Here is an 8,715-nt window from a genome sequence, read left to right as displayed (position 1 = left end):
TGTTAGGTAGCATAAATAATATATGGGCAAGTTGATTAACAAAATGACGACATTATGATCAATTTTTATATGTTCCGACTAAACTAATTATACTATAGCGCGATGCGTATTGTGGCGACAATGACGCACTGGTTTGAGAGAAATGTCGTGTCAATGCCTCAATGCCACGTAACTTCAATCAAGCGTACAACCAACCTACCAACACGATCACGCCTATACCTTAGTAATTAAAAAATGGGATGTAGATAATGGCAAAGAGCAAACATGTCATTGCCACATGTATACACTGGTATTACTATATAAAGAAACTAAGTGTCCATCTGCAAACCAGCAGCTATAATATGATGCAAATCAAGTGCTTTAATTTTACTAATTTATCTTGGAGTATATATATTGTATTCCTTTTTGAAAATTGCAGTTAAAGGGTCGTCATGTTTAATTATGGGCAGCTTCAGGCATAGGTTGTTTTCAGTTAACTATTCCATCTTTCTAATAAGTTGTTGCGGTAGCATACATATTGAAAGATTTGAACATTGTTGCTATCTGCCCAAAAAAATATATTGTTGTAAGCTCCCCAATGATGCACTGATTTATAGATACCAGTCACGCAGAATGTATTCTAGTTTTTGGGCATTATAACACATATATAATATTTTTCATACAAATTGTGGTACGTGGAAAAATATAGACCACACACGTACATATGCATGTTTCTGTAGTTAGCTGTTGCGTTCATCTCAAAGCATAGGTATGGAATTGTACGCTGATTGCAACTGTATTCATTTAATTTGAGCTACTGTTGTGATGACAGAAAAAGAAATCTCTGAATACTGCTGCCCAATTATGCGTTTGATGCAGACATTATCGTCCACTTTGTTTAATTCCTTCATCCAGAACATTCATTTTGTAGACTATTAATTTGTCACGCGCCGTTTTTTAGTAGGACGCATTATATATACATGCATACACGGGACGGATTGAGGCGTACAAGTTTGGACACAGGATAATATCCCTTCTTATGGGTGACGTTAAGTATAGTATATACATATTTGTGTCCAGATCAGCCATATCATCCACAAAGTTCGAGGCGCTGAAACATGAATAAATTTGCATTTGTGTGAAACAAGATATGGCAAAGAAATATCATCAGTACATGCAAATAAATTAAAAGCATTTTTTGTAAGGTCCAGAAACGTATAATATCTAGCTAATGTTCAGAAACTTCAGAGATAGTGTGACACACAACAAACAGATATATTAGATGCTCGCTAGCCTGTTACGCAGATAGAAACAAAGTCGAGTACAGCTCGATCGACACGACGCACATTATATTGTGGCCTAGCTAATTAAGCTTTGCAACGACACATGAATTTGCATATAGCTAGCCGGCCAAGGCAGCGTTTGGATGTGATATATAAGAATTAAAGAAAAGGTGTGTACAAGAGATCAATAGCTTGGTGCGTCATGGCGTTAGCTAAGCTAGCTTAGCTAGCTTCTCTTGTTGGCAACGAGTTGCTTCAGTGTGTTGGTGAAGCACGTAGATCAGCTAGCCCATTTGCCAATTTCTTTTCATATTAATTAGCATCTACTACATATATAATAGTAGCAGTGTTAATAATGTCCATGACTACGACATGCACACCATGTTGTGTATATGGTAATTAGCTATAGAGGATTAATTAATTGTTTAAACAGAAAGGGGTTAATTAATTGATACTACGAGTTTAGCAGAGAATTAGGGCGGAGACTTATGCGTGTTTGCAGCGCGTCACATATAATTTGGGCGCATTATGCAGCTATCGAGCTGAATGTCTGATCGGACGAGATGATCTGGACCGTTGGATTTATTCCCACGCAACGTACTGGATCTGATCTGATCTCTATATGGGACGATCAATCATATCGCTTGAATTATTGCTGGTGGCTAGCTCTCATATATATCCATCCAAAATATTGAAAGCGAACTAATGTTGTGTTGATGTGAGTGTAGTAATAATTAAGAAATTTATATATATGTATTTACAGATGCAAAAGTAATTAATGGTTACTAGCTAGCTAGGTGATGAGTCCATAGATCGAAATGCAGCTGGCTGAATTAACAAGCTACGCGCAATAATTCTTTTTTGAACAGAGAAGGGAAGATGGAATTGGACCATGCATTATTATCGTTGAATATATACTGTTTGAGTGTCAGAGTGTAGCAGTATGAACTATACGTGAGATGAGCATGCAAGCGAGAGTGTATTATACATGCGTGGATCAAGGAGGACTAATACTTCTCTGGGAGAGAAGTGGCAAACTAAAACCCAACACGTGTGTCATAATCATACACATGTGCATGCTTAGCTTGCACATAGCCGGCAGATACGACGACGTCACTGCGAGTCCTTCTTAGTTAGCCCTCTTTAATTTGGAACAAACGAAAAATAAAAGAATTTTAAAAGATTTAAATCTTGTAGAAAAAAATTCTACAAGACTCTTTGAAAAAAAAAGATCACATCACTAAAATTCCTTAAAAATTCTTATGTTCAATGGGAATTTCGGTGGCTTTATATCTACCGCGTACCTCTCTCTTCTAAATATTGTTTTTTCTATGCTGCGTTCGAACGGTTTCTTATATAGTTTTCCTTTTATTTATTATACTTAAGGATTCAATGTTTAATGACATTTGAATTCTGTGTTTTGAGAATCCTATTTTTTTATACATTTCATCGGTCCTTGCCTGCATGCACACATCAAACTAGAGCTAGCTAGCTGGCCGCAGCAAAAACCACTACTTGCATGATCTCTTGTGCCACCTGTATGCAGGCCGACCGTCAGTAATATTTTTTAGGCCATGTGATAAATGTTAAAGAAAACCTTATATTTAGAAAATACTAATTGTATAATATATCAGGGCTATATATATATATTGAGATGGGACTCTACTACCAGTGCCATTTTCTTATATATGTATTGCAGCCGGTGGCCTTCTAACCATATTAAAAAAATGCTACCATATATTAACCTAATGTTTCTTTCTTTTATGTCATGCTAAAAAACAGGAATTATTTGTAACCAATAACAACTAGAGCCATGATTAAAAAAAAAACTAACACCTACATATGTAGTGGCAATCCGGCTAAGTAGAAGAAAAATCGTTGCAACAATTCAGTTTTTTCTTACTAAATGAAAAAAAAGGGGAATCCTTGTTATAAGTAAAAAGTAAGTTCACACCATCATCATGAAATAAAATTGTTTGATCTAGTAATGATTATCATCTAATACTGAAATAATATATATAGCTCGTTTTAGCTGATTCAGTAAAACAGAAAGAGTGATTTTTTTATAGAAATAATAGAATCCAGAGATTCTATATATATCGGAACATATTGCTCTAGATCGAAACACAACGTTGCTGCTCGATCGATCGATCACCGGCAGGCATGAGGCTAGCTATAGGTTTTGGTTTTCTGTGTGCTGCATATACGCATACTGCTAGTCTGCTACTAGCCTACTATTACTGTAATAAACGGTCTAACCGTCTAAATCGGTTTGTTTGGATGCATATGGATATCCATCCTACATACAGTACAGCTAACTGCAAAAGACACATGCATGCATGTAGATATTTTGTTGGTTTGGCGATTCAACACAAGCTGCATGTCTCAACGGCGAACCTTTCAATCGTCGTCACGCTTGGACCAAATTTTGGAGCTGTGTTTTTAGTGCAATTATTGCCATGGTTCCTTCGATGATAAATGCTACTAGTACCATGCACTAGCTACCCTCCAAATTCAATTCAATTCATCCATGCATGGTAGTATATATATGGCTGTATATGTATGCAAAAGAGAATGTTGTATATATATTCGGAATTGATCTGCTTGTTTATGATCTGCTTGCCGATCGACATATTCCTTTTGCAGTGTGTATATATATGGATGGCCATGTATACAGTACCGAATAAATCTATTCAATGAACCAACATATACTTATTGATTTGATGCAGCAGAGCACACTAAATGTATAGTACTACTATACATATGCATGTACATTTGCCTGTGAAATGTGACAAGCGTGCTTGGCATGTGACGTTGCGTACTAGTAGTAATATAATAAAATAATCCATCTACTATACCACTGTGTAGAATGCAGGTACGCATGCATGCAAATGGCTGCATGTTTAACTCAGAATTTTTTAGAGGAGTAAAATCAACAAATGCGGGGAAGATGCCGTGACTTGATTGACACGTGTTGAGCGCTGGCGTGCCCGCGTACTACTACTGTTTATTAATTGCGTGTGCCATTCCATTCTCTGGCTAATTAAGCTAACCTTAATTAGACTGCCTTAAACCGCAGGGTTAAAATGAAAACAGCGAGTTCGCGCGCCATCGGTTTTAATTTGATGCATGACTTGTTTACTTTGTTATCGAAATTAATCTTAAGATTAATAAAATATGGTAATGTCAAATTTTAGCATGTTATGTTTTGGTGGTATCAAATCTTAGTAGCGTTAGACGCGTTTAGTTAAATAAATTGATGCCTTTTCAAATTAGTAGTGCATCAAAAAATGTGCTTTTCTTTTTGCCATGCAATTCTTTTACACGTTTGCGAAAAAATAGTAGAGCATCAAAAATATCAATTTTTGATAAAACTATAAAATTGGTAAGATTATGTTTAGTTTGTTATTCTACCAAATGTTAGTAACACCACTAAAGTTTGATACGGTATTAAAAGTGACAGTATATGGTGACATGGCCCACGCGCGTATATATGTACAGAAATCCAATGCAAAATGTATTAGTACGACTAGTAGTTGTAGTAGACAATAACAGCAGGGTAAAAGTAAATTAGGCCTGAGCACGCAGTTAGGGTACGTCGGTCATAATCACGCATGCATACTTAATGATATCCTTAAGAAGAGTCCCTGACGAGCCAACCACTAGTTAGTGGAGTAGTATATATATATATATATATTAATTGTGTTAGATAAACAAATGGGTACAAACATGCCTCTTTGATCCCATCAGCGATGATGATTAGTCCCGGATTAACAATCTACCTATCCACCGAAGCAAATTATTGACCGTCATCTCACTTAAATTTGTTTAAGCAAGTACGATTAACGAGGTTGATCGATTGTCAACTTTTTGTTCCTGTACGTCCGTATAAGTTATACTACTACCTACTTAAAAAAAATACTCCGTCCCATAATACTACTTTTGAGTTTTTTTTTGACGTTTGACCATTCATCTTATTCAAAAGATTAAAAAATTATTATTTATTTTGTTTGAGATTTACTTTATTATTAAAAGTATTTTAAGTGTGACTTAGTATTTTTATATTTGTATTACTTTTAAATAAAACGAATATTCAAACATTGGAAGTAAAAAATTAAAACATCTAATTTGGGACGGATGTAGTACGTGTTAGGCCAGTCCCAACACAAGACACTAGACATGGTTTCTATAAACTCCATATTATCAAGAAATTAATACTAGACACTATCTTTCAATGCAAACATCAATGTTACATACTTAAATTTAATGCTACTTATCTCACATAATGTCTTGCATGTTGTTTAGAATCTATGTCTCAATGCAAGACCCGGTTTTCTTCTCTTTCCTTATTTATTCACTTGACACATCATTTTAGATGGGAGCTTATTTAATGCTATAGACACCATCCTAGTCATTGGGTTGAAACTGGCTTTAGAGCAGGTACAATAGCAAGCTATAAGCCGGCTGCAAACATATTTTAAGAAGTTAAATAGGGAGAGAGAAGAGCAGCAGGCTATAGATTTATAGCCAGCTGTAGCACGGACTTCAAGACACAGTGTGAGTATGACAGGTGGGACCAGATATTAATAGTGTAGTATGTAACTATTGTATGAATGAGCTATTAGATTGGCTATAGATGAATTGGAGCTAGTAGTTGGCTATACTATTAAACTTGCTCTTAGTAGGATGAAAGATGATGTGGCAAATGAATAAATGAGGAAAGAGAAGAAACCTGGTCTTGCATGAGACATGGTTTCTACACAACATCCGAGACATCATGTGATATAAGTAGCATTATTAAATTTAAGTATAAAAAATGATATTTGCATTAAATATGTAGTGTCTAGGTAATGATGTAAAGTTTATGAAAACCATGTATAGTGTCTTGGGTTGGGACTGTTTCTCTTCCAGCCAGGCCACAAGCACAATAGTACTAATGTAGAATCAATATACTACTACAGTGTCATGCATGTGGCATGTGCACGCCGATGTATTCGTGTCACGAGGCGGCGTTGCATGCCTATGCCGGGCATCGCGAGACCGCCGCGCGGCGCGGAACGCGCGTTCGGTGGAGACAAATTAATTACCGCCACGCACCGGATTAACTATGGGCTGGCATGCAGTTGAATTAACCCTGCCACCCCGTACGATTTTCACCTAACCGATCGAACAGCGGTTAGTCTAGCTATTGCAGCTGATCGATGATGGTAATTATTGGTGCACAGGCAGCGGCATGCGACACGTACTACATACTCCATGGAAAAGTTGGATGATCCATCGAGTCGGTGCGCATGCATGGACCTTAATTACCTTTCGGACACGATCGAGATTATTTTTGGGTTAATCAGTCGAGCCTCGTTACTTGCTCCTGCATATATATAGATAATCAGGTCGATTAATGCCATGTGTTGAATTACTAGTGCTACTACTAGTAGATAAAGTTAATTAGCTATTATTGGTAGTAGGCCAAGGGGATGAATTCACTGATGATGAGCTAGTCATGTCTCATCGATCGTATTCTTTTTTGCTACTACTAGAAGCATGCGTGCAGATGCTATGGAGAAAATTGCGAAAAGTTACTGGATGAAGCTAGGGTTCTTCGTTTTATTCAGACACAATACGCATGCGTGATGCTTGACATTGAATTACTAGCTACTAGCTACTAGCTAGTTAGTTCCCGTAGGTCACCTAAAACCATTGACTCGAGGCACTTAAAATGTACTTACTATGTCCCAAAATATAAGCAATTTTACCTATGAGTATAGACAACTATATGTCCAGATTTATAGCCAAAAGTTGTTATATTTTAGGACGAAGGTAGTATACATCAAGGGTGTGTGTTTAGTTATTTGGGTGTAAAGTTTTTAAAGTATACGGACGCACATTTTAAGTATTAAACGTATACTAATATCAAAACAAATTATATATTCCGGCTGTAAACTGCGAGACGAATTTATTAAGCCTAATTAACCTATCATTAGCAAATGTTTACTGTAGCATCACATTGTTAAATCATGGCGTAATTAGGCTCAAAAGATTCGTCTCGCAATTTACATGTAAACTGTACGATTGGCTTTTTTCTCTATATTTAATGTCCTATGCACACATTTGATGTGATGTTTTTGGCCAAGTTTTTTTTATCCGAACAAGAACCAAGATGCATGAGATGTCTTGGGTCAGACTAGGAATTAATCTGGTTAACATCAGGGTAGAGCTGCTTGCAGTACCATCTATCTTAACATAAATATCTAGACAGTGTACATGTTAGTAGTGTGTTACTATAAGATCAAAGCTGGTCAGAAGTACTGGTACCTAAACTACTATAGTATGTATTTTTAAATTAAAATAGAAAGATGAGTCTGGCTAATTAGAAACAAATAATAAATGTCACTCGCGTGGAATTAATTAAATGACGAAAGGATTAATTGGGTGTTTGTACTTTAATTTGTTGATGAGCCAGCTTTGCAGCAGCCGTGACACAGTGACACTAGAGTAGCTACTAGCAGCACGTAGTAGTACGTCAGTGGCAAAAAGGAGGAGAATTGTGTGGTGCGAGTAAATTCAACGGATGAGATAAGAGGGAGCTAGGCGCACGCACGGTTGGTTGGGTCCGTTGCAACGGAAGCTATATACAGGGCTAGCTAATCGATTGATTAGTTGATGGACGCATCCTAATTATCTCACCTAGCTGCGTCATCCATCGTCCACTCCCGCGCGCGAAGAAGAAATGAAAAACAAAATTAGGCCCCGTTTAGTTTCAAAAACATCACATCGAATCTTTAAACACATGCATAAAACATTAAATATAGATAAATAAAAAACTAATTGGACAGTTAGGGAGGAAATCGCGAGACAAATCTTTTAAGCCTAATTAGTCTATGATTAGCCATAAGTACTACAGTAACCCACATGTACTAATGACGGATTAATTAGGCTCAAAAGATTCGTCTCGCGGTTTCCATACAAGTTATGAAATTATTTTTTTTCATTCGTATCCGAAAAACCTTTCCGACATTTGGTCAAACATCCGATGTGATATCCAAAAATTTTCTTTTCACGAACTAAACTGGTCCTTAATCCAAGCTACTAGCAAACCTAACCTAACTGAATCGAATTGAATTGAAGCTTCTTCCGTTCCGTGTCAGGGTTGGTGGGCCTATCTAAGAGAGCTCAAGATTTTAAAAAAAGTTTTCTAGTTTCTGACTCCTAATTTATTTTCTAAATTCTATAACTATAGTTTTTGAGAATCTAAACTAAAAGCCGGCCGGTTAGCTACTGCTCATCCCTACCAACTCCAGCTAGCTCCTGATATCTCTCGTGTCTCCACTCTCCACACCAGATTGATGCTTGTAATCGTATATGCCGGTCGCCAGGTTCAACGTAACGTACGTGTAGCTAGCAACGCCAGGTTCAATGTACGCCCTCCGTTCGATCCATGGAATGGATATATATA

Source organism: Oryza glaberrima, chromosome 7, assembly GCF_000147395.1.
Source record: "Oryza glaberrima chromosome 7, OglaRS2, whole genome shotgun sequence".
In the NCBI taxonomy this organism is placed as follows: Eukaryota; Viridiplantae; Streptophyta; class Magnoliopsida; order Poales; family Poaceae; genus Oryza; species Oryza glaberrima.
The sequence above is the reverse complement of the archived record's forward strand: the minus strand, read 5'-3'. Positions refer to the sequence as shown.